Here is a 27,213-nt window from a genome sequence, read left to right as displayed (position 1 = left end):
TTCTAAACTGCGGGGGTGAAATACATGTTACTATGATTACAAGTACTTTTTACATGGTATGGTTAGCGTAAGGAGGGTTACTACTTAGATCATGTGAGTGGGTAGGCGCAACTTGAGGCCATTAATCCTCATTGTAGGACCGAGGGACAGTAGCGGTAGATCTATCTGGGTGTAGCGAGCCCAGCCCCAGGCCCAGCGTAACGGACCTCGGGGTGACTTTGTGCCCAACGCCAAATCCGCTAGGTTTGAGTCTTCCTACTTGCACTTCACACATATCAATGGCCTTGCAAACCATTGGAGATCTCTTTTTCCTTATTTGCTACATACCAGGATTTTATACATACAAAGGTTTTATTACTCACTTACACATGAACTCGCTCAACAATTTTTGTTGATTTTTCCAACTTACATGTATTTCAGGGAATTAAAGATCTGGCGCGGTATGTTATGTTTTCCCGCTGCATAAGAGTTACGAGGTCATCCAAGTTTAAGGGATGTGACTTTTTCCTGGACGAGTCACAGTTCTTAAACTGCGTTTATTTCATGTTGATGTTGTGTCTTCTGAACAATGTTTTATGTTATCAGGTTGTAGTTTCCGTTGTATGAGTCAACGCCTTAAGACAATGTTGTGTTACTTATGTTTTAAAACTTAAATCAATGGATGATCTTGCATGGTTTTATTTTCATATAGCTTGGTTATGATTAAGCTATGGTATTAAGAAGTCACACCAAATTAACCACGCTTCCGCAAAGCCAGGGTGTGACACATTGTACATCGATTACAGAGCACAGTTGTCACAGTCTCCCCTACTTCCGGAAATTTCGTCCTGAAATTTTATGATACTGGATATCACAATCATAATCACTAAGAACTTCCATCCAACGTCTCTGTCTCATATTTAATTCTTTTTGCCTGAAAATATACCTTAAACTCTTATGATCGGTGAAGACAACAAATTTATTTCGATATAAATAGTGTCTCTAAATCCTAAGGGAAAAAACTATGGCTCCTAATTCTAAGTCATGGGTTGTGTAATTCTCTTCATGTTTCTTAAGTTGTCTAGAGGCATAGGCTATAACCTTTTGACGTTGCATCAACACACATCGATATCCTAACTTAGATGCATCACAATAGACTATAAAGTCTTCAGTTCCTTCTGGTAATGCAAGTATAGGTGCGTTGGTTAACCTCTGCTTAAGAATCTTAAAAGCTTCTTCTTGTTTTGGTCCCCATTCAAACTTAACTGATTTGCAGGTCAGTTTAGTTAATGGAATAGCTATTCTAGAGAAGTCACGGATAAACCGTCTATAATATCCTGCCAATCCAAGAAAACTTCGTACTTCTGTTGGTGATTTAGGGACTTTCCATTTAGTAATCGCCTCGATTTTTGTGGGATCCACATGAATTCCTTCATGATTAACCAGATGTCTAAGGAATTGTACCTCTTGTAACCAAAATTCATATTTGAGAATTTAGCATAAAGCTTCTCTTTTCTCAATAATGTGAGGAGCGTATGTAGATGGGCTGCATGGTCCTCTTTACTCTTAGAGTAAATAAGAATATCATCTATAAAGACAATTATGAATTTGTCCAGGTATGGTTTAAATATCCTATTCATCATGTCCATAAATGCGGCTGTGGCATTGGTTAAAACAAATGGCATGACGGTAAATTCATAATGATCGTATCTCGTTCTGAAAGCAGTTTTAGGAACATCCTCTTCTTGTACTTTCAGTTGATTGATGATATCCGTAGCGTAAATCGATCTTAAAAAAGAATCGATCTCCTTGAAGTTGATCGAACAGATCATCGATTCTCGGTAGTGGGTACCGATTTTTAATCGTGACTTTGTTCAATTCTCGATAGTCAATGCACATATGCATCGATCCATCTTTCTTCTTAACGAACAACACAGGCGCTCCCCACTGGGATGAGCTTGGTTGTATAAAACCTTTGTTAAGAAGTTCGTCCAATTGTTTCTTCAGTTCCTGCATTTCCGTTGGTGCTAATCGATATGGTGCTTTGGCAATCGGCGTCGTTCCTGGTATTAGTTGAATTCTAAATTCAACCTCTCTATCAGGCGGTAATCCAGGTAACTCTTCTAGAAAAACATCTGCGAATTTAGATATTACAGGAATATCTTTTAATTCTTCTCCTTTAGTATTAATTATTACCGAAATCATATATATTATTCCTCCTTTCCTTTCATAACTTGCAGCTTTCATCACAGAGATGAATTTTGTCGATCTAGTTAGCTTATCTCCTTTAATTGTGATCTTTTCACCACTTGGTATACTTACTTGTATTAACTTTTGATCACATAAAATATTGGCACGATTGGCTACCAACTAATCCATTCCTAATACAATATTGAAACCAGCCAAATTCATTGGGTAAAGGTTAGCAAAGAAATGATGGTTTAGGATTTCTATTCTTGCTCCCTGCAAGATTTCACTTATCTTAACAGATTCTATGTTGGCCGTTTCTACCAGACAGTCTTGTTGAAGTTTGACTAAGGGTTGGTCAAGAAATTGGTAGAAAGAAGTATTGATAAAACTTTGGTTTGCACCAGAGTCAAACAATACTTTGGCAAATACGTCATTAACTAAAAACATACCGGCGATCACATCCGGAATCATCTTGGCTTCCTCAGCTGTCAGAACAAAGGCTATGGCATTCTTCTTGGGTGCTTCTGCCGTTTTAGTATTGTTGGGCATGGCTAGAGCTAGTTTCGGACAGGTTGGTCTAATATGTCATTTTTCTCCACAATTAAAGTATATTCTATTGCTGGGTTTTCTCCTACAGTCTTCTTCCTTTTGTCCAGAGATTTTGCAAAAGTTGCAATAAGTAGAGCATTTTCCAAAATGCTTTCTTTTGCAATTCTTATAGTAGGGTGCAGAAGAACCTGTTCCCTTCCCATGGTAGGAATTACTAGAACGGAATTCCTACGTAAGCTTTTGAGCTAGGTTCTTCCTCTGGTTTTCTTCTTATGTGCGTACCAGTTCGTCAGTCAAGGTATTGGCTAATTCTACAGCTTCTTCTTTGGTTTGCGGTCTAGCTGCCTTGACTACATGTCTAATCTCACTAATTAATCCCCAAATGCGGGAGATTAATACTGGTTCAGGTGAGGCTAAGGATGGTACTATCCTAGTATATTCGAAGAATAGGGTAGTGTAACCTTTGCAGTCTATTCCAGATTCTGAGATTTAGGAACTTATTGGCTATTTGTTCCTTCTCATTAGGAGGATAGAATTTTCTTTCAACCATTTCCTTGAAGTTGATCCATTCCATATTATAAATTCTGTCACTTCCTCTAGACTAGAGAATAGTATTCTACCATTCTAAAGCTTCATTTTTGAAAAGACTAGAAGTAAACACAATCTTATCTTCGTCTGCACATTTACTTATTTTTATGACTGCTTCTGTCTTTTCTTTCCAACGTAAGGTTGCAATGGCTCCTTCATTGCCTGAGAATTCTATAGGTTTGTAGGCCAAGAATTCTTTAAAAGAACAACCGTATGGAGCGGTTCTTCTTCTTTTAGGGATTGGAGCTTGGATAATAGGTCCATTGTCATTATTCACACTGGGTTCAGTGTGTTGACGTTTACTGCCATTTGCAGATTTATCTGCTTCTTTAACAGTTTTGATAATATAAGGCATGGCATCTATAATTCCTTGTGCCACTATATGTTGAATGGCACTGTTATCTATTTGGTTTCCGTTATTTTCATTATTCTGGTTTTCTTGATTTACTGCGTTGTCCATCTGAATTGTAAACATTTACCAGATATTAGTTATCACATAATAGAATTGAATACAATTATTTATACACCATCACACGAACAAGTTGGTCAAAAAACGTCGATCATTGCGACTTTTACTCTTTTTCATATATATATATATATATATGCATCTATTACAAATTACAACTGGAAATGAAAAATACTATGCATCCCTACTTATATTATATATATATATATATACTAGTCTTTTACCCGCGCGATGCAGCGGGAAACATATCACTTAGGTTGGTGAGTTAAGGGCTATGTACGGGATGGTTCGGTTTTGAGTTATAACCAAAACCAAATTCGCGAAGCAAAGGAAAACACAACACTTGTTAGTAATTCTAAGGGTGTGCCTGAGAAGATTCAGTTCAGTTGAGTCATAACTAAAACCTAAATTTTCGGTTAAGGCTACCCGCGCGATGCGGCGGCGGTGGCGATTTACAATAGGATACTCGTTTACCGTTTGTTTATTAGTCGTCCCATGATATATTGTATAGTACTTAGGTTAGTTTTCTTATTCGTGATATGTTGGTTTATCAATCGGGACTCTGGGCAGACCAATTTCTAAAAAAAAAGGTAGAAACGTAAACATAATGGTGCCTATAACTAAAATATTAAAAAAGGTACTTTGAACTAAAATTTTATATGTGATTGATAAAGAAGTATCCGTATAAGAATTCATAGAACGGGCTCTTTTGGTCAAAATAGCCAATCACTTAAATGACAAGGATTCAAACTAAGGTAGATTGTCAAACGTAGCTAATGGAAATGAATTCGAAGTAGACACAAGTTATTACTAAAATTGTGAAAAGAATAATGGAAAGTTAATGAACGGAGACAATAGTTTGGGTTATGACCACACCTTAGGGTAGTGGTTTCGAATTATGGATTAGAGGTGGGTGACAGGACGCCTATTTAAAGGGTCATGGTGGTCATGTGGGTCATGACCACAACCTTTAGCCTGCCCTTTAGCCTTAGTGAGGCACCGTCTAATTGTGTGTATCATTATAAAAAGTAAAACAATGAACATAAAGATTATCTCCTGTGAATACTTTTTTTTTTTTGAAAAATTCAATTTTTTTACGTTTAGCATCACCTTGTTTTTAGCAAAGCCAGTAATCAAATGTTTGTCAAAGTCATAATGCATTATACATGAATTAGCAAAGCCATAAATATATATTGACCGGTTTAAATTACACTAAAGTTGCCTTCGACAAAGCTCGAACCCTTGACCTCAGGGGGAGTAACACACCCAACCCCCACCTGCCACATCAATAAAATTCCCCTACACTTGACAAAGGAGACATTAATTGCAAGTTTTCTGGCTCAATTAGCACACCAAGCTGTCTTGCCACCTGCCACATCAACAAATGAGTTAGCATTACAGATCAAGAAGCACATCAAGAACCGACCAAAGTCATGAAAAATCTTAAAAACTGTGGTCTCCTCTAATATGATTGTGGGTCAAAACTTAAATTTTCAAGATCAAAATGATTAATAGAATGATTTGCTCCTGATCTTCAACATACCCTAATACTTAAATATTAGCATAAAATTGCAAAAAATGCCCCATTTACAATTATCAACCAGCTTAGAAGCAGATTAATAAACCGGGGGGGGGGGGGGGGGGGGGGGGACTGAACACCAAAACACAAGATTTTATGCAATTCAAACATAGTATAAAATAATCGATAAATAATAATGTACTTCTGAACTTCTAGCCCGATCTTATAGAAGAGAAGCAACTCGGATTTTTTACCAGGTTTTAACCCTAACCCCTAATTGTCAACAATGGATATGCATTCACAGTGTAACAGAACAAATAAGACACCAAAACTTGCCCAAAATCAAGTCTAAATGTTACATATTGCACAAAAATGTTACAAATTGAGAATTAGGAGAATTTGAAACTTAAATTCCTGAATACCTTAGCACTACAAGTACTGTTGGGAATGATGTTGAATGCAACCCTTCCACCTCTCCGGTCCTTGGCTGGTGGTGCATTTGCAGTCTTCTGTGTAGCTAACGAAAAAATAAAGGATCAAATACTAACAATAAAACATTGACTTGATTATTGATTAATGAACAAGAACCTTGGCCAGAGGGGTAAGGCAATGGGTGGTACAGCTGGCGTTTGAAGCAATGTGAAGGCCAGATTTGTATTCCTTTTCATTCTCATTCATACCCAATTTTCCACAGCTAAATAAATTAAAAAGAAAATTTGAATATTATACTGCAAGTATATGTTGTTAAGATAAAATTTGAATATTATACTAAAAACATTTATAAAATAACTTCACTTTCTTCCCGACGGGCTTGCCATGAGCTGGACCGATCATAATTCCACTTTGGGAGCTTCTTTAGACATCCACCAGACCTGCAAGTGTTTAAAGCCCACAAAAAAAACAAATAAACCTAAATAGTTTGAGCATAAATCAATAACTAAAACTCAAATATTAAGCTTAAAAAAACATGAAGCACCATCGACCCGTAACGCCTTGTTCAAGAAGCTTTTGGGCCACAAGGTGATGAGAATTATTAAAATAAAATTGATATAAACACTTGAAAAGCTGAAAGTAAGCAATAACACAAAAGTAGACCAGAATTACTACCATGGTTGAATAACGACACAAGTTGCTGGATTGCCCTCTTTTTTCTGATGTGGCCATGGAAGGCATAAACATGTTGAAGGCGCCTTTTGAACTCACCAATGCTGGAAGTACAAATAACTATAGTGATCGGCATAGCAAGACGCACCCTCTAATGGACAAAGCCAACTCATGGAGCCGTAGATGCATAATCACCAGTCAATATGATACTGCAAAACAGGTTCGAATTAAACCTCGATTCATTTATCTAACCAAGAAAGACAAAGTGAAAATATAATATTGGATTTAAAGAGATGATGACTTACTTGATACCCAGATCAATATGTTCTTGAATACCGAATCAAAACTGGTCATATGGTGCGACACAAAACAAAAGTAATGTTATTGAGTTTTAAATAAAGTGATTTAAGAGGTTATATGCGTTATTAGAGACCAACTCATACGTAAATGAACTGAAAATTCCACCTTTTAATAATAAATAACAGAATTTCCTCTACTTGAAAGTAATGTCTTCATTTGGAAAAAATAAACCAAAATACATTACACCAAACAGTAAACAAAGTACAGCATTTAACTTCTTGATAAAAAAAAGGGTACCAACCATTTCTAGAAAACAAGCTTATCAATAACTTAATGATATAGCAACTCATCTAGCAAGAACAATGCAGCATTTAACTTCTTGATAAAAAAACAAAAAGAATGATTTCTAATATACTTAGAAGAACAAAATTAAGTGTAAAATGGATCTTACCCTTGGAAAAAAACAGGGGATTTAACACTCAAATGCTCCAAAACCTAATAACAAACAATTAATCTAAACAATAATTAGTCATTATTCGTAACAATCACACCTAATTACATTACAAATAAACATAACACAATCAGAGAGTGAAAGAATAGACCTTGAGAAGACATTTTAAAAGTCCGAATCTCACCAGACAGGGGTTGTTTGTGGACGTATTGTCTTGGTATTCTTCATCGTCGGAGTCAATTGCTTGTTGTTGCTATGAAAGTATGAACAAACAGATTCGTTCAGCACTGATAAATGTAAATCAACACAGAATTAGAAGAATACCTTATGTCGTCGTCGCCTGAGGCTCTAGCGGAACCCTAATTTTTCACATTTCCTCCGCCGTTAAGTTCAAATCAACAATTTACACATCAAACACCACAAGCAGCCGCTGCCAGAGTCATGATGGTGGAGGTTCTTACCGAAACCCTAATCGTTGGCATGTGCTTGAGTCGCCAGAGAGAGAAGGTTGATGAAAAGATCTGGTGAGTTGTGAGTTGTGAGTTGTGAGAGAGATGAGAGAGAAGGAAGGGGAAAGGTGGATCCGTGTGAAAACAAAATCATCCGTCAGATCATGATCCGTGTGAAGAATTGAAAGAAAATGGACTGCCGATGATGGATCCGGGTGAAGGGTAAAAGTTTTGTGTTTCATGGTGCTTTAAGTCTTGTACATTGTGCATTGAGTATGTTTTAAGTACATTTTCCATTACCAATCTTATCCTTCGGATATGCTTTTTAAAGTAGTAATAGATAGTCGTTTACCCTCGCGATGCGGCGGGAACCATATCACATAGGTTGGTGAGTTTAGGGCTATGTACGGGTCGGTTCGGCTTTGAGCCATAACCAAAACCAAATTCGCGATGCAACGAAAAACACAACACTTGTTAGTAATTCTAAGGGTGTGCATGAGAAGGTTCAGTTCAGTTGGGTCATAACTAAAATCCAAATTTTCAGTTACGGTATTTCAAACCAGTCATGTGGATTTAAAGTGTTTTAAAAGAATGTAAATAAACCGAACTACGCCAAGCTAACAAAAGCACAACCATGATACAATAACACAAAGAGCAACTTTAACAAATTCAATATACTAACTAAACACTTGTATTTAGAAAACTGATGAAATAATGCATATGATATGATATTATGCCATGATGAAATATGTGATAATACAAACCTACCTTCCCGTCAGGGCCCGGCCCAAACCCAAACCCAAGTATTTTGAGACTTGAGCTTTAGGCATCCAAATCAATAGGGTCTCCAACTTAAAAAAAAATTATATATGATATTTGGTTTGGGCTAAACTTATCTTTACACATACAAAAAAATATATAAAAAATACATAAAATAATAAGTTAAATTCGCCAACAATAAACCTTTTAGTTTATTTTACCGGTCCCAAGCCCGGATAAAAAAAGGTTTTTTCTCAAATAGGTTACCATATGGTAACTGGTAAGCCCAAACAGAGTGCTTAACAGTAGCCCATCTATTATAACTATACACATGCATGCATACAAGTATTCCAAAGCCAATAGTGGTGCTGGTCACAAACAAATTATCATATATTTCATAACTAATCTAGTAAAAAAACCAGGTCATATGATTCCTAACCACTCACTTAGACCAATTTGGTTTTAATACAACTAATTCTTTCTAACCTCTTCAACACTTATTCAATGGACGGTCTATATTTTCTCCAAAATCGTTCCGCCTCAGATCTGAAACTTACGCCTCACTCCACTGAGGCGTGCTATAATTTCTGACCCTGAGGCGCCGCCTCATATACGGTTTTTCTCCGTTTCGAACTGAGGCGCGCCTCAGTACGACCGCCTCGGCCGTTTTTTTAAAACCATGACTGTCACCAAAGTTTAGCAAGCAGTATAGCTTGGATTCTTCGACTGATAAGTTATTCCACATGGGATTTCCTTTGGCAATAGCTTCACAAGTGCTCTTCAACATGTTGGGTAAAACACTTGATTGAACAGCCTGCAACATTTGTCATTAAAGTTTGTGGTCGTTGCCGGGAAAACAACCCGTCCAATCCATTATGACAGATAATTGAAATTTTTAGACAGAGTTTTAGAAATATGGCTACTTTCAGAAAATCAGTTACTTACTTGAGCGACAAGGTACTCAAGAACCGCATCAAGGTACACCAGTACAACTCACAAAGCATACTGTCCTTTCTTAAGGTACTGGCCAACTTTACCAACCGAAAATTGTAAACCTGCCTTGACCGAATGCGCATCCACCTGCTTCCTCGGACCGCACTTCTAGTTGCTTTCTAGTAATCAGTACCGGTAGCACGGTTCAATGAACAACCTTTGCCATACTTCTGGTTGCTTTCCAGCAATCACTACCAGTAGCTCGGTCTTCATTCCTATTGTTTCAGTATTATATTCAAGCAACCCGCCTTATGATGAAATTAGCAAGGATCACATTAGCATTGTCTAGGTTTCAATTCAATCAAACTGGCGTTTGACATATAAAAGGATGAATCGCAATCCGAGATTCCAAGATGTATGGCAATCATTAAATTCTTAAGGTTTTACAGTTTGCATGCTCAAGTCCCAATCATTCAACTTTTTTTGGAAACATCTTCTAGATTAACGATCATATATGATGATTGAATTTTAAGATTTAAAATTTGAGTGGAGTTTCTTATATTCCGTCTATCAGCGAGTCATAAAATCTTATTTTAGTTCAACTACAATTTCATCCTATCTTTATAAAGGGTGCATGTGTAAATTTGAGAGGAGACTTTGGCCTCCAAGTTGTGCGAAAATGAAAAAGTGGAGTATATTATACTGCCAAACGGGTCAAATGACAGAATTTAGAAATTCTTTCTTATAAGAAACAGGTCAATTAAAAACCAGAAGGAGCTTTATCAGCCTGCTAAGTTTCCTAAGACTGTTACTCGAATGAAGAGGGGTATAATAGTCCTTGTGATTGCACAGCTTTTGCAAGTGATGTGGCCAGCTCTTGGAACTTCTTAAGACTGCTACAAAGAATAAACCGATATCCAGCAACATCACCTCTAATATGCAGTACATCCAAACACACCAAGACATGAAGGAATCCCTTTTTCGAGTATTCCACCTGTGATTTGTGACCCAACCCAAAGCAACCATACCCATAACAGTACACAAAAACCACATTTTTATTTGACAGACACAGTTTCTAAATCCTATAGGTTTTGGTTTGGGAGTAGGGTGCAAATGGGGATACCAACAAAAAGACATCCTCCCAAACCAAGCCTGCCTTATATCTCCTGTGCTAGTGTTGATCCCCAATACACAGACAAAAACTAAAACTCCCATATGTCTCCAGTCATCCTTGAGATTATGTAAACAGGGGAAACAATTAACAAAACAGCCTACGGACAAAATGAAATAAGAAGATGCAAGTATCATAAGCATTCGAGCATCTTGTTTTTCCTTTAATAATAAGAGCATCCATCACTTAATTAATTAAAATAAGACATTATAATATCTTTGCAGATTTTCTCTTCTTTCGGTGGCAGGCTTCCTTCTTTTTGGGGCATAATTAAGACCTTTCTTAACAGAGTAGCCTTTCCATACCCTGTAAAAAGTGTACAAACATAAAAACCACATGAAGAAGATAAAAATTAGTAAAAATACCCTAACTAAAATCAGAAAGTGTACCTGTAGCAGATGTATTACTTCTCTACCATACCATCACATGGAATCGCCTCATTAGTCCTCAACAACCTTAAAACCCAAATAACATGAATCTGCCTTTGCTAGATATGTGCCCCAAACCACAAAATCACCGGAAATACGAACTCAAAATGAAAGAACCTTACCTTGATTGTCTGAAGAACATACGTGCAGAAATAGATCAGTAGTCGAAACCCTAGTTTAGTCGGCCCCCTTTAATGGTCTATGGTCTGAACCCTAGATCGAGGAGAAAGATGTAAGAACAGAAATTGTGGTGATTTAGGCTTGAATCGATATCAGCAAATGGAACAATGTTCTTCTTCATTGATTTAAGGGTGAATACAGAAAGACAAAGAGAGAGAAAATCTGGATCTAGGTTCTTAGGAATTCGAGAGAGGGGGAGAAAAGGATTTGAAATTTGAAAGGTGGGTTTTGTTTATTGCCTGCGTGTGTTGAAAAGATGTTAAAGGACTTTCAACACATTTGTGTTTAACATGCTTGTACAATGTGCTTGAAATGTTTGTACAAATGGCAAATGACCATTTCTGCCCTTCGAATATGCTTTTATATATAGTATATATATATATATTATAATACAAAATTACACGTATATCTAGTTATGTGCTAAGTGTCGTTCATCCAGTATTGTACTTCCCGCTCATCATATTTCCAAACTAGTCGTTCCCCTATCTGTCTGATCATATTCCCTTCATTTACTAAATCTTCTCCATACTATATACTATACTGATGGAGCTCCTGCACCTGTTGTCTACTCATTGGTGGATCTAATGGTTTAGGTGGAGGTATGGGTTCCTCGTAGGGGTCTCCGCTATTCATTTCGAAAAATGTCCTATCTATTTCCTTCCACGGATCAGATTCTAAAGGTTTTAGTTCTTCAGGTGGGTATAAGGCCGAATATGACCTATTGTCATCAAACCATGGATCATATCCTAGAGGACGTGGAGTTAGGATTCTAGGTGATGTGTCTGGGTTAAATGCAGGTATCGGGAGTTGGTTTTCAGAGTTGGATTCTAGCATTGGTTGGTCTGGTGATAATGGAGGTTCGACTTCTTGGTTTTGGTTGTTATCTACGGCTGTAGTGGCTAACATGTGAAAATTAGCCAATTGTCTATCTAATTCTTCCTCCCAAGGTGGTCTACTAGTTACTTCCTGGATATGTGCATCCGCCTCCCTATTGGCCCTGGTTATTGCTCTCTGTTGCTGTAACTTTTTCATTCCTTTTCTCCTTTCATGGGCTCCTCTATTAAACCAACCTCTTTTCTCAGTAGTAAAAGGTTCCTCTGATTGCGCCTTAAAAATAAATATTCCCTCTTCGGTATCGGCTAAATATCCTGAGGGATCAGGCTGGGATGATGTTCCCTCATTTTTCTGTGAACTATCTAAATGACGATAAGCGTCCACTGTTCCTTGATCACTTATACTGTAAACTAACAAATAGTCAACTAACACATAATCACATAATTTATTTCCTAATATATAATTTGAAATTTCAGTGTCAGCAGAACACTTCTTTGGCTTAAATTAGTGGCTGTAGCTCTGATATCACCTTTTGTCGCAACCCCTGGCCCCTACCAGGAGTGGGCGGCCGCGAGCCTTAGAGCGGGTCATATCGGTGTTTATTAATTTGGCAGCGGAATACATCAGGACCGTAGTTAGGAAATATTTTTATCAAAGTAAAACACCAAACTTTTATAAGAATAATTCATGGGAATAAAACCCAAGTTCATTTGACAATACATTGATAAGGATAAACACTAATTATTGAAAACAAAATGTCTTGTTTATTTTAGGTAACTTTTATAGCCACTACTCCAAGCTTTCAGTGCTCTCCAGCTGACTTTTATTGGGCTTTCACATTATGTTACCTGGAACACATTTTAAAAACATTTAGTCAGCAAGAAATACTAGTGAGTGAATCCCAGTTTAATCAAAACAGGTTTTATCATTTTACAGTATTGAGGGCGATCTCACAATTACATTTGTTTAATTTCTACTTTAATTACTGTGACAAACGGCAAAATTCCGGTAATTCCGTACAACTTGAACAACTATTTCGAATTCGCGTATTTGACTTAATTTTAATTAATTAAAGTCTTGAGAGTCTAGGAATTACTAAAATCATAGTGAAGTATGATAACGAATCCGTTGCGATTAGAAACAATATCCTAGACTAACAATAGGAACGCGAATAAACGATACTTGTCAGTACTAGTCGCCTAGTCGCGGTACAGTCTGACACAATGAAAACAAGATATACAATTATGTCTACACAAATATTCTATAAAAAGCTTTGTCCAAAAATAATATGTTCTTTATCATTTACAAAATTCCAATTAAATCAAATTGTCCAAGTCCGCAGAAAAATACAGCAATCGTGCGGAATATACAGCATTTCGTAGAACGAAAGAGTAGCTGTCCGAAAAACCCATAAATAAATATTATTTGACATAAATAATATAAAAGGTATTAAAAACGACACAAAATCCGCAATCGAATCTTATTGCGTTAAGCTGCACGGCTAGTTCAGTAAACTGCCAGTCAGCAAAGCCGGTACCGGAACCGTGTCAAAAATAATAAAATTTTTAGTCCAAAAAGTTGGATTAATTATTTGGATAATAAAGCAAGTGCAAAAATAATTTTTGTTATGTATTTATCCAAACGGAACACGGTGTCAGTATTTAACCCGGTACAGGACCCGAACCGACTTTTTCACCCGAATTACAAACTAAAAATTTTGGTGAACTAGTTTTACCTAGTGTCACATTACTTTAAAATATTAGAGCTTAAAACCTTGTAGATATTTTTATATAAAATATCAAAGTTATTAAAATGCTTAAAGTTTATAGTTTAGACAATATTTTTATTAAAAATTCAGCCATTTTTCCTCCCCCTAAGCTGATTTTCGAAATTATGTGGGCCCCATAAGCCTACTCATTTTGTTGATGGTGTGTTGGAAGCTTCAAATGCTTGATTAATGTATTTTCCAAGAACTAAATCCTTCTTTACACTCCACCTTCTCTTCATTATTTCCAAAACCATCAAACACTACAACTTCCTACTCTCTCTCTCTCTCCAAAATCGTTCAAGGCCAAACACCCTCATACATCACTTTCTTTCATAATCCAAACTCAAGAACACATGCAAATATGGAAGTTCATGGATGAAACAAGATACTAGGGAGTTTAGTAAAGCTATTTGGAGCATTTTTGGTGGACCTAGAAGCCCTAGATCATCAAGATTTTTCTTATCTTCATCCTTGTTTCCTAGCAAAAATTGTAAGAACATTACACTAGTCTTACTTTTATTTTTGATTTCTTTTACAAGTTCATCATAATCACTTAAGAAAAACAACAAGAAACAACTAAAAATCATTATTTTTAACCATGATTTTTCTATGATTATGAGATGAACTTGGAGAAATCTAGACTAATAAATTTGAATCTCGGTTATTCTTACTCAAAAATATGATCTACATACATGCATGTAGGATCAACCAAGATTCATCAACAAAGGAATGAACATGAATTTTTATGAACATGCATGTTAGTAAAATATGAGAAACCATTTAAAACTAAGAAAATAAATTTTCGAAATATTTCTTGGATAAAATTTCCATTTCTGGAAAGGATCAAAATCAAGAAATATGTTGGTAGTAAACGTTTTGAATGCACATTTATGCTTTAAATGACTTTGTAAGACATCTAAAACAAGAGTTTTTCATAAAATCTTGTTTTACAAATTTTTGGCAAAAATAAGGAATAAAGTTTCCTTTTTGGGAAAGTTAAGAACAATATCATGTTCATGCTACTTTTGTTGACAAATTTTGATAGATATTGATACTTGATGATGTTTTGTATTGAAATAATTTGAAAACAAGTTTTGTATAAACTTGGGGAAAAATCCATGTTTCAAATAAAACTATGGCAAAATTTTTATAAATTTTGTGATGTATTAAAAGTTGTTAAACAAAGAAGTTTGCGACTAAAATTATTATTTGAGGTCTTTAAACATGGTTAAACAATTTTTGGACAAAGTCATAAATCCATGTTTTATAAAAAGATTTCTAAACAAAAATGACAAGTATATATTTTTGGATAAAATGTGTACTTACAAAATATTCATCAAGTATCATAAGTTTATATATTTTGATGTGTACATCATATGTTAGTTCTAGTAGGAACAAATGCAAAATTATTACACATCCATAAAAAAATTACAAAATATATATATAAACTTGAAAACGAAATAAAATGTCCATCCTTGGACACGAAAACACAAATGGACAAATTCGGACACTATTGGACTATATGGACTTTCGGACAAACAAAAATGGCACAAACAAAGCAAATGGTAAAACGTGACGGACAACACAACGGGACAAACGGTACGAATAAATAAAACCTACAAGTAGTAAATGACTAGAATAAAATACGAACCGTCACACAAGTTTATGCACTAAAATGTTCAACTATGGCATAAGTAATGATTTTTATAAAAATTAGATTTTTAAAAAAATACAAGTACTACTATTATTATTTTTCACTAGCCCAAAGTTTTGCATTTTAAAAAGTAGTCCATAAATTAAAAATTGGGCTAATGCCCATTTCTCATAAATAAAATTTGGGCTAGGCCCACTTTTACAAAACAATGGACTAAAATGTATTTTTAGTTAAAATTGGGCTAAAGCCCACTTTACAAAATACTTGGGCTAAAAACCCAATATTTACAAATTATTATGGACTAGATATATCTTAGAAAACAATTTGGACTAGGCCCATTATTACACAAGCTATTTGGGCTAAGTCCACAACTATAAACTAAATTGGGCTAGGCCTACCTTTATAAATGTTTTGGGCTAAGACCCACTCTTACAAATTAATTTGGGCTTAACCCATATTTTTTAAACAAAGTTATTTGGGCTAGGCCCATAAGCACCAAATACCCAAAATGGAGTTAAATTCTAAAACATAAATTAAGGCCATTCAAACACAAATCAAATAGAATAAATATATATACAAGGAAGTTATATATATATATACGAAAACACAAAAAAAAAATACAAGATAGAATATTTGTACGATACACAAAAACAAACCTAAGTGTCTAACTAGATTAGAACACTTGTAGGTCGAGAAACGAACCGCGAACAAGGAATCGAATAGAGATTTGCACGGAACGCAAATCTGTGAGTTCATGTTTTCCCCTTTTACTTTGAATGTTTATAGTTTTAAACTTCGGGGATGTATACATGTTACAAATAGTATGATAATACAATGAAACTATTTTGATCACATGCGGATAGGTGTTAAAATAAAGGGGCCATTAATGAATAAACAAGTACCGAGGAACAAACGGATAGATCTATTTGGGTTTTGGCAAGCCCCACTCTTAACGACAACGATAACCACGATCGTCAAGAGTGCCTTTGGGTCCAAACTAGTGTCGTTGACACACACGATAAATTGTCAAGGTTTGGTTGCCTCCTATTCGGCATACATATTAGTGTCCTTGCAACACACTAATGATCATACAATTTTTTTTTATCATACTATACAAAAAAAAAACGAATTTTATTACTTCAAATGTATTGGAGACTCATTTGATGCGAAAACAAAATAACATGAATTCACTCAACTTTTGTTGACGTTTTCAAAATTAACATGTATTACAGGAGATTAGTGGACGGCTTTGGAAAAATATGTTCAAGTGGTTATCAAGAACGCAAGCTTTTGTGATGTCATCCGTTTTCAGTTGTTATGTTTTGAACTTTGAATAATGTAGTTAAAGTTGTTGTTGTTTCAAGTTTCAAACAAGACATATGTAATGTAAATTATGATTTCGAATCAAATGTATGGATAAACATCTTTTATGTTTCAAATGTGTTGTTTACTCGATTGATTGTAACGATTGCCGCTCTCGTCACACCTCGCCATACGCTTCCGCACAAACCGAAAATCGGGGTGTGACAGACCTGGTATCAGAGCATCAATTGTAGTGAACTAAGATTCTTTTTGAGTCTGGTCTACAATTTCAAAACGATGTTCTTTACAACAAGCGTTCTACATTATATTTTTACAAAGCGTCCACTAATACAAAACGATAATGCAAGGATACTATGTGATAGTATTAAACGATAGTTCGAAACGATGATACCAAAGACTAGTTATTTGGTACAAGTCTATGGGGTTTAGACACGATAACAATAAGTCGAACTGGAAACGATATACGATATAAACAACGATGAAAACAAAAGTACAATTGTCCAAAAATCGATTATTTATTATTTGTTCACATGTGTACATTGTACGGATTATTTTGCCACGACCATGATATCTTAGTATTCAAATTCTATTGTTATTCTGGACTCTCATAACAAGCGTATTGATCTCGCATCTGTTGATGAGCTCATGGTAGGGCGTAGTCCCTAAGTGAAACCCTAAGCTCGACATTCCATAAAAGATGGTTGTTTTCCCCCAGATACGGAAAATGCCTGACCTCGATGATGACAATTAGGTGGAGGTGGTAGCCTTGGATGAATAATCTATTAGTAGGAACGAGGTCCCTATGGTTCATATTTATCATGATTGGTGACATTCTTATCAAGACAAGGAAGATGAAACACTCATCTTGAAGGTACCCATTCAGCCATTATTGTTATGAATCCTCTTACTTCTATTTCTTAACTTCGTGCCATTCCGCGAGCGATGGCTACAAGTATTAACGCGTGGACCATCATGAAGGTCCATTCTATGTTAAAGGTAATTAGACAATCATGTCCCCCTCTCCGACTGATCGTCTGTTTTGAACGAGGGAACGCTAGGGTGACCATACGAGGCAATTTATTATTATGGGGGCCCACGTAATAATAAGTTGCAGTGGATGGGAATCCTGGTGGGCCCTGCGGGTCAGACTAATGATCACTACCTGTTCAAAATTCTTGAGTTGTTACTTAAGAATTCAATTTTTCCATTTCTTAGAACGCTAACTAAGGTGATTACTATGATTCCCTATAATACATTAAAAACTACACGTATTGATTTCGTGCCTAGCATCCGATCTATATCACAAGTCAGTTGAGACAAGTCATCTAAGCAAACAAATTAGGAAAACCATCCAGGAAGGATTTTCCTCAAACATTCTAAAACTCCAACATTTGGGTTAATCTCACGATGCCTATAACACCTTATCATATTTATTGGAGTTATTGCGATAAAATCCGTTATTTGACATTCGTTTGGTCTCAAATGGTAATATGGCACGAGCCATGGCGCAAGTCTCTTACCATATTCCATTCGACATCTATAGAAATCATAATAACTTTGTTGGAACTTGTTGAGCTCAAACAATACCAATGTATTCGTCACATGAGTTAATGCGACGGAGGACTTTCCTTACTTTGGACGACCAAGGTCCATAGAGTATGGAATACATACTGTAAGGATAGAGGCAACTGCTTGGTTTTCCCCTCCTGAACAGATGGTTGTTCTGCTTAGGCATATGGACAACACATACATTCTATCACCCACGACTCTCCACCTTACTATTCCGATGTACATTCTCAACCTCCACCACCGGACATGAGCCCATCTAATCCTTATCGTCCATGCCATTTTCCGCTTATTACTATAAACTATGAGTTTTATCTTCCAAGATTCATCTTAGTATTCCTTTTTGATGAGTCCATGATCTTGAGACTCAGATTTCTGCTACTCGACCTCCCCCGGAATGCCCCATTACTATCATTTTTCCCCCTATCAGTACCTCCACACTCTACATTCAACAAAGCACCTCTATCATCTGAGGAACACATTCATACCCTTGAGAACCACTCGACTGCCACCATTAGGCACATTTTTGGTCTCGAGGAGGAGGTTACGTGCCTTCACGGTCTAATTTCTAAGTCTTCACTTACACATCCCACACCACGGTTGTTATGTTCAATTACTAACTTTTGGGAAGTATACCCGATTTTGTGAAAGACTAAAGACTGTTGAAGACATGGAGACTTAATATCAATCAGGAACAATGTGAAGAAAAGACTTCACCTTATTTTATATATTACCATATGTCGTGTATCGACCGAAGTGATGTAACTCCGAGATTATTTTTGTTTTCTTCACTAAAATAATTGTAAAAAGGTGACATGGCATATATAAGTTGGTATTTTCTTATTGACACATTGTTGTAATATATTTTACATCCCTGCAAGGATGTGATGAATATGGTGCGAAAGATTAGCATATGTATCATTATGATCTATTTTGACCTTATGATCATAGTGCATGACGATGTGTTTTTATTTTCGTTCGTGTCTAATCTCTTCGATATATATTTTATATATATATGAAGATCATGGCACCAGAATGAAGTAACACTTTTTAAGCCCAAACGGAACCTTTACCTACAACACGAGCTGAGCTTGATACTCTACTGAACCAGCGAGTTGCAGAAGCAATCGTACAACACGAAGCAAACCACACTTCAAACAATAGCGGAATTGGAGGAACTATATTGAGAATTGCTCAAGCTATAAGTCTTGCATTAAGTCTTACGAGGATGTAGTAAGGATGGAAAAACTGAATAAAGGTGCGGTGAAAAAGGAGACGTATGTGGAGTCTTCTTCGGGTAACAATAAGAGAAAGTATTAGTATTTCCAGAAAGATTTTATAGCGAACAACAAACGTAAGAAAACCCCCACGACTAAGAAAACCAAGGCATTCGTTGCCACAACTGAAACGAGTGGTAAGAAATATAATGGAAATACATCTAAGTGTAACAAGTGTGGATATCACCACTATGGTGGATGCCGAACCATCAAGTGTGATAAATGCGGGAAAATGGGTTACTGCACTGAAAATTGTTGGTGTAACAACAAAGGGAATAAAAACAAAGGCAAGAAAGATGGAGGCAATGGTAATGGGAACAGACGAGGAAATAACCACGGTTGTTATAACGGTGGTGAAATGGGACACTTTAGGAAGGACTGTCCCAAAGAAAACAAAGGTCATGGACGAGCCTTTGTGGTTGGAGCTAAAGAAGCGCAACAGGATCCCAACGTAATCACCGGTACGTTCCCTGTCAACGATCATTTCGCTTCTATTTTATTTGATACCGGTGCAGGTTTTAGTTTTATATCTTTAGAATTTAAAGATATGCTTGGACTAAAGTCAACTAAACTAGATGTTTCATTCACTATCAAATTAGCGAATGGAAAGGTGACTGAATCCGATAAAATAGTTAAAGGATGTTCCTTAGAACTAGGAAAACGAAAATTCAAAATTGACCTAATACACGTTCAACTAGGTAGTTTTGATATTGTAAGTTGGAATGGATTGGCTACCCACCAACCAAGTCGAAGTCGTATGTTACGACAAGATCATTCGAATCCCCTTTCCTAATAACGAGAAACTTCTTGTCACGGTGAGAAAAACGAAATACCGTTACAAATTATTTCCTGTATGAAAACCCGAAAGTGCCTACGAAAAGGATGTATAGCATTCTTAGCGCACATTGTTCACAAGAAGGCCAAGGAGCTAAAACTTGAGGAAATCCCAGTTGTGAAGGAATTCTCTGAAGTCTTTCCAGAAGACTTGTTGGGAATACCTCCACAACGAAAAGTCGAATTCTAAATAGACTTAATTCAAGGAGCCGCACCTGTGGCAAAGTCTCCATACTGATTAGCTCCTTCAGAAATGCAAGAATTGTCCACACAACTTCAAGAGTTGTTGGATAAGGGTTTCATCAGACCAAGCCACTCACCTTTGGGAGCTCCAGTCCTATTCATGAAGAAGAAGGACGGAAGTTTTAGGATGTGTATAGATTATCGAGAGTTAAATAAACTCACAATCAAGAATCAGTATCCATTACTGAGGATTGACGATCTATTTGATCAACTTCAAGGATCGAGCTATTATTTGAGATCAGGATACCATCAACTCAGAGTTCAAGAAGAAGGTGTTCCGAAAACGGCATTCCGAACTCGCTACAGCCATTACGAGTTCCTTGTTATGCTGTTTGGCTTAACAAATGCACCAGTAGTGTTCATGGACTTAATGAACCGCGTGTGCAAGCCTTACCTTGACAAATTCGTGATAGTGTTCATCGATGATATATTGATATATTCACGAAACAAGAGTGAACACGAGCACCATCTTAGAACTATTCTTAAGTTATTGGAAAAGGAGAAACTGTATGCGAAATTTTCCAAATGTGCATTTTGGCTTCGCAAAGTTCAATTTCTCGGACACGTAGTCAACGAGAAAGGCATACATGTTGATCCATCGAAAATTGAGGCCATAAAGAATTGGAGTGCACCAAAGACACCGACCGAAATCCGTCAATTCCTAGGATTGGCTGGTTATTATCGAAGATTCATTGAGAACTTCTCGAAGATTGCGCAATCCCTTACTTCTCTCACTCAAAATTTAAGAAATTTGAATGGGGAGAGAAACAAGAAGCAGCTTTTCAACTGCTTAAAGACAAACTCTGTAATGCACCAATTCTGTCACTCCTAGACGGTACGGATGATTTCGTAGTCTATTGTGATGCCTCACGACAAGGGTTAGGATGCGTGTTAATGCAAAGGGAAAAAGTTATTGCATACGCATCACGCCAACTAAAGATACACGAAAGGAACTATACCACCCATGACCTAGAGTTAGGTGCAGTGGTATTTGCACTAAAAATTTGGCGTCATTATCTTTATGGTACTAAATGCACGATATTCACGGATCACAAGAGTCTTCAACATATATTTAACCAGAAAGAGTTAAATATGCGCCAAAAACGATGGGTCGAATTGTTGAATGACTACGATTGTGAGATCAAATATCATCCGGGCAAAGCGAACGTTGTCGTGGATGCTCTAAGTCGAAAAGAACGAGTTAAACCTTTGCGTGTGCGATCTTTAAGGCTTACAATTCATAACGACCTTACCTCTCGAATTCTTGATGCTCAGCAAGAAGCATTAAAACCAGAAAATATCAAAGCAGAAATGCTTAGAGGTATGGAAGAACAATTAGAGTCGCAAGAGAATGGAGCCTTATATTTCCTGAATAGAATTTAGATTCCTTATTTTGGTGGTCTTCGAGGCCTAATACTTGACGAGGCTCATAAATCCAAGTATTCGATACATCCTGGAACAGATAAGATGTATCACGATCTCAAGGAATTTTATTGGTGGCCTAATATCAAAGGTGATATTGCGACATATGTTGGAAAAATGTACCAAAAACCATATGGATTGCTACAACAACCCGAAATATCTAATTAAAAATGGGAACATATTTCTATGGATTTCGTAACTAAATTACCCAGAACTTCCCGTGGTCACAACATGATTTGGGTAATCGTCGACCGATTAACCAAGTCAGCTCACTTCTTGCCTATTCGTGAGAAAGATAGTACTGAGAAGTTAGCTAAAATCTATCTCAGAGAAATTGTAGCAAGACATGGTGTACCTTTGTCGATAATCTCTGACCGAGACGGTCGTTTTATATCAAGGATTTGGCAGTCTTTTCAAAAGGCCTTTGGATTCCAATAAAATTTGAGCATGACCTTTCATCCCCAAACTGACGGCCAAAGTGAACGCACGATTCAAACTTTAGAATATATGTTTTGTGCTTGTGTGATGGACTTAGGTCGAAATTGTGATACTCCCTTGGCGTTAGTGGAGTTCTCATACAATAACAGTTATCACGCGAGTATTAAAGCCACACCATTCAAAGCGTTTTATGGCCGTAAGTGTCGATCTCCGCTATGTTGGGCGGAACTAGGCGACAAACAAATGTTAGGTCCTGAGTTAGTTCAAGAAACTACTGATATTCAGGAGTCGAGACAGTATCAAGGCGGCTCGAGACAGACAGAAAAGCTACGCGGATAGACGTCGTAAACCATTGTCTTTTGAGGTTGGAGACAAGGTGTTGCTAAAAGTCTCGTCGTGGAAAGGCGTAGCTAGATTCGGTAAGCAAGGGAAGCTTAGCCCGAGATACATAAGACCATACGACACTTTTCAGTAGCGTTCACGACACTTTTCATGTGTCGAATTTGAAAAGGTATCTTTCGGATGAAACACTTATTATTACCCTGGACGAAATCCAGGTAGACGACAACCTCCATTTCATCGAAGAACCTGTTGAGGTTCTGGTTTCAAAGATTCACAAAACGAGGAGAAGTCGTATCAAACTATTCAAAGTCCGATGGAACTCGAAACGAGGACTCGAGTTCACATGGGAACGAGAAGAAAAATTCAAAAAGAAGTACCCTCATTTGTTTAAGAAAGTCCCAACTAAGAAGGGACACAGATTTAAAATTTGGGGACGAAATTTTCTTTAACAGGGGGAGAATGTGACAAACGGCAAAATTCCGTTAATTCCGTACAACTTGAACAACTATTTCGACTATTATTTTCGCGTATTTGACTTAATTTTAATTAATTAAAGTCTTGAGAGTCTAGGAATTACTAAAATCATAGTGAAGTATGATAACGAATCCGTTGCGATTAGAAACAATATCCTAGACTAACAATAGGAACGCGAATAAACGATACTTGTCAGTACTAGTCGCCTAGTCGCGGTACAGTCTGACACAATGAAAACAAGATATACAGTTATGTCTACACAAATATTCTATAAAAAGCTTTGTCCAAAAATAATATGTTCTTTATCATTTACAAAATTCCAATTAAATCAAATTGTCCAAGTCCGCAGAAAAATACAGCAATCGTGCGGAATATACAGCATTTCGTAGAACGAAACAGTAACTGTCCGAAAAACCCATAAATAAATATTATTTGACATAAATAATATAAAAGGTATTAAAAACGACACAAAATCCGTAATCGAATCTTATTGCGTTAAGCTGCACGGCTAGTTCAGTAAACTGCCAGTAAGCAAAGCCGGTACCGGAACCGTGTCAAAAATAATAAAATTTTTAGTCCAAAAAGTGGATTAATTATTTGGATAATAAAGCAAGTGCAAAAATAATTTTTGTTATGTATTTATCCAAACGGAACACGGTGTCAGTATTTAACCCGGTACAGGACCCGAACCGACTTTTTCACCCGAATTACAAACTAAAAATTTTGGTGAACTAGTTTTACCTAGTGTCACATTACTTTAAAATATTAGAGCTTAAAACCTTGTAGATATTTTTATATAAAATATCAAAGTTATTAAAATGCTTAAACTTTATAGTTTAGACAATATTTTTATTAAAAATTCAGCCATTTTTCCTCCCCCTAAGCTGATTTTCGAAATTATGTGGGCCCCATAAGCCTACTCATTTTGTTGATGGTGTGTTGGAAGCTTCAAATGCTTGATTAGTGTATTTTCCAAGAACTAAATCCTTCTTTACACTCCACCTTCTCTTCATTATTTCCAAAACCATCAAACACTACAACTTCCTACTCTCTCTCTCTCTCTCCAAAATCGTTCAAGGCCAAACACCCTCATACATCACTTTCTTTCATAATCCAAACTCAAGAACACATGCAAATATGGAAGTTCATGGATGACACAAGATACTAGGGAGTTTAGTAAAGCTATTTGGAGCATTGTTGGTGGACCTAGAAGCCCTAGATCATCAAGATTTTTCTTATCTTCATCCTTATTTCCTAGCAAAAATTGTAAGAACATTACACTAGTCTTACTTTTATTTTTGATTTCTTTTACAAGTTCATCATAATCACTTAAGAAAAACAACAAGAAACAACTAAAAATCATTATTTTTAACCATGATTTTTCTATGATTATGAGATGAACTTGGAGAAATCTAGACTAATAAATTTGAATCTCGGTTATTCTTACTCAAAAATATGATCTACATACATGCATGTAGGATCAACCAAGATTCATCAACAAAGGAATGAACATGAATTTTTATGAACATGCATGTTAGTAAAATATGAGAAACCATTTAAAACTAAGAAAATAAATTTTCGAAATATTTCTTGGATAAAATTTCCATTTCTGGAAAGGATCAAAATCAAGAAATATGTTGGTAGTAAACGTTTTGAATGCACATTTATGCTTTAGATGACTTTGTAAGACATCTAAAACAAGAGTTTTTCATAAAATCTTGTTTTACAAATTTTTGGCAAAAATAAGGAATAAAGTTTCCTTTTTGGGAAAGTTAAGAACAATATCATGTTCATGCTACTTTTGTTGACAAATTTTGATAGATATTGATACTTGATGATGTTTTGTATTGAAATAATTTGAAAACAAGTTTTGTATAAACTTGGGGAAAAATCCATGTTTCAAATAAAACTATGGCAAATTTTTATAAATTTTGTGATGTATTAAAAGTTGTTAAACAAAGAAGTTTGCGACTAAAATTATTATTTGAGGTCTTTAAACATGGTTAAACAATTTTTGGACAAAGTCATAAATCCATGTTTTATAAAAAGATTTCTAAACAAAAATGACAAGTATATATTTTTGGATAAAATGTGTACTTACAAAATATTCATCAAGTATCATAAGTTTATATATTTTGATGTGTACATCATATGTTAGTTCTAGTAGGAACAAATGCAAAATTATTACACATCCATAAAAAAATTACAATATATATATATAAACTTGAAAACGAAATAAAATGTCCATCCTTGGACACGAAAACACAAACGGACAGATTTGGACACTATTGGACTATATGGACTTTCGGACAAACAAAAATGGCACAAACAAAGCAAATGGTAAAACGTGACGGACAACACAACCGGACAAACGGTACGAATAAATAAAACCTACAAGTAGTAAATGACTAGAATAAAATACGAACCGTCACACAAGTTTATGCACTAAAATGTTCAACTATGGCATAAGTAATGATTTTTATAAAAATTAGATTTTTATAAAAATACAAGTACTACTATTATTATTTTTCACTAGCCCAAAGTTTTGCATTTTAAAAAGTAGTCCATAAATTAAAAATTGGGCTAATGCCCATTTCTCATAAATAAAATTTGGGCTAGGCCCACTTTTACAAAACAATGGACTAAAATGTATTTTTAGTTAAAATTGGGCTAAAGCCCACTTTACAAAATACTTGGGCTAAAAACCCAATATTTACAAATTATTATGGACTAGATATATCTTAGAAAACAATTTGGACTAGGCCCATTATTACACAAGCTATTTGGGCTAAGTCCACAACTATAAACTAAATTGGGCTAGGCCTACCTTTATAAATGTTTTGGGCTAAGACCCACTCTTACAAATTAATTTGGGCTTAACCCATATTTTTTAAACAAAGTTATTTGGGCTAGGCCCATAAGCACCAAATACCCAAAATGGAGTTAAATTCTAAAACATAAATTAAGGCCATTCAAACACAAATCAAATAGAATAAATATATATACAAGGAAGTAATATATATATATACGAAAACACAAAAAAAATACAAGATAGAATATTTGTACGATACACAAAAACAAACCTAAGTGTCTAACTAGATTAGAACACTTGTAGGTCGAGAAACGAACCGCGAACAAGGAATCGAATAGAGATTTGCACGGAACGCAAATCTGTGAGTTCATGTTTTCCCCTTTTACTTTGAATGTTTATAGTTTTAAACTTCGGGGATGTATACATGTTACAAATAGTATGATAATACAATGAAACTATTTTGATCACATGCGGATAGGTGTTAAAATAAAGGGGCCATTAATGAATAAACAAGTACCGAGGAACAAACAGATAGATCTATTTGGGTTTTGGCAAGCCCCACTCTTAACGACAACGATAACCACGATCGTCAAGAGTGCCTTTGTGTCCAAACTAGTGTCGTTGACACACACGATAAATTGTCAAGGTTTGGTTGCCTCCTATTCGCATACATATTAGTGTCCTTGCAACACACTAATGATCATACAATTTTTTTTATCATACTATACAAAAAAAACGAATTTTATTACTTCAAATGTTTTGGAGACTCATTTGATGCGAAAACAAAATAATATGAATTCACTCAACTTTTGTTGACGTTTTCAAAATTAACATGTATTACAGGAGATTAGTGGACGGCTTTGGAAAAATATGTTCAAGTGGTTATCAAGAACGCAAGCTTTTGTGATGTCATCCGTTTTCAGTTGTTATGTTTTGAACTTTGAATAATGTAGTTAAAGTTGTTGTTGTTTCAAGTTTCAAACAAGACATATGTAATGTAAATTATGGTTTCGAATCAAATGTATGGATAAACATCTTTTATGTTTCAAATGTGTTGTTTACTCGATTGATTGTAACGATTGCCGCTCTCGTCACACCTCGCCATACGCTTCCGCACAAACCGAAAATCGGGGTGTGACAATTACCACCCACGGTACTGT

At 35.8% G+C, this 27,213-nt stretch overlaps 3 long non-coding RNA genes across 11 annotated transcripts; 1 reads left to right on the top strand and 2 right to left on the bottom strand.

Moving 5' to 3' along the window:
- Nucleotides 1-4,902: 4,902 nt before the first annotated feature.
- On the bottom strand, nucleotides 4,903-7,724 carry LOC110879484. 7 transcript variants are annotated; one of them, XR_002558716.2, is made up of 9 exons: nucleotides 7,471-7,721; nucleotides 7,298-7,399; nucleotides 7,147-7,190; nucleotides 6,701-6,741; nucleotides 6,399-6,604; nucleotides 6,087-6,163; nucleotides 5,880-5,985; nucleotides 5,714-5,800; nucleotides 4,903-5,141 (listed from the first exon to the last, which is right to left on the bottom strand). It is a non-coding gene; the product is annotated as an uncharacterized LOC110879484 (long non-coding RNA). The 7 variants fall into 7 exon arrangements; XR_002558711.2 differs by having other exon boundaries at nucleotides 5,714-5,808; nucleotides 7,471-7,720; XR_002558712.2 differs by having other exon boundaries at nucleotides 5,714-5,808; nucleotides 5,880-6,163; nucleotides 7,147-7,209; nucleotides 7,471-7,724.
- A 970-nt stretch (nucleotides 7,725-8,694) lies between these two features.
- Nucleotides 8,695-11,390, bottom strand: LOC110879483. 2 transcript variants are annotated; one of them, XR_004871655.1, is made up of 3 exons: nucleotides 10,848-11,390; nucleotides 9,300-10,764; nucleotides 8,695-9,168 (listed from the first exon to the last, which is right to left on the bottom strand). It is a non-coding gene; the product is annotated as an uncharacterized LOC110879483 (long non-coding RNA). The 2 variants fall into 2 exon arrangements; XR_002558708.2 differs by lacking the exon at nucleotides 8,695-9,168 and having other exon boundaries at nucleotides 9,968-10,764; nucleotides 10,848-10,913; nucleotides 11,009-11,371.
- Nucleotides 11,391-14,122: 2,732 nt separating this feature from the next.
- Nucleotides 14,123-27,074, top strand: LOC110874912. Of its 2 annotated transcripts, XR_002556330.2 has the most exons (4): nucleotides 14,123-14,158; nucleotides 16,011-16,068; nucleotides 26,357-26,414; nucleotides 26,897-27,074. It is a non-coding gene; the product is annotated as an uncharacterized LOC110874912 (long non-coding RNA). The 2 variants fall into 2 exon arrangements; XR_002556328.2 differs by lacking the exons at nucleotides 14,123-14,158; nucleotides 16,011-16,068 and adding an exon at nucleotides 24,448-24,507.
- The last annotated feature ends 139 nt before the right edge of the window (nucleotides 27,075-27,213 follow it).

The sequence above is a fragment of the Helianthus annuus genome, chromosome 11 (assembly GCF_002127325.2).
Source record: "Helianthus annuus cultivar XRQ/B chromosome 11, HanXRQr2.0-SUNRISE, whole genome shotgun sequence".
In the NCBI taxonomy this organism is placed as follows: domain Eukaryota; kingdom Viridiplantae; phylum Streptophyta; class Magnoliopsida; order Asterales; family Asteraceae; genus Helianthus; species Helianthus annuus.
Note: the sequence above shows the minus strand (reverse complement) of the source record. Positions and strands in the feature narration are given on the sequence as shown.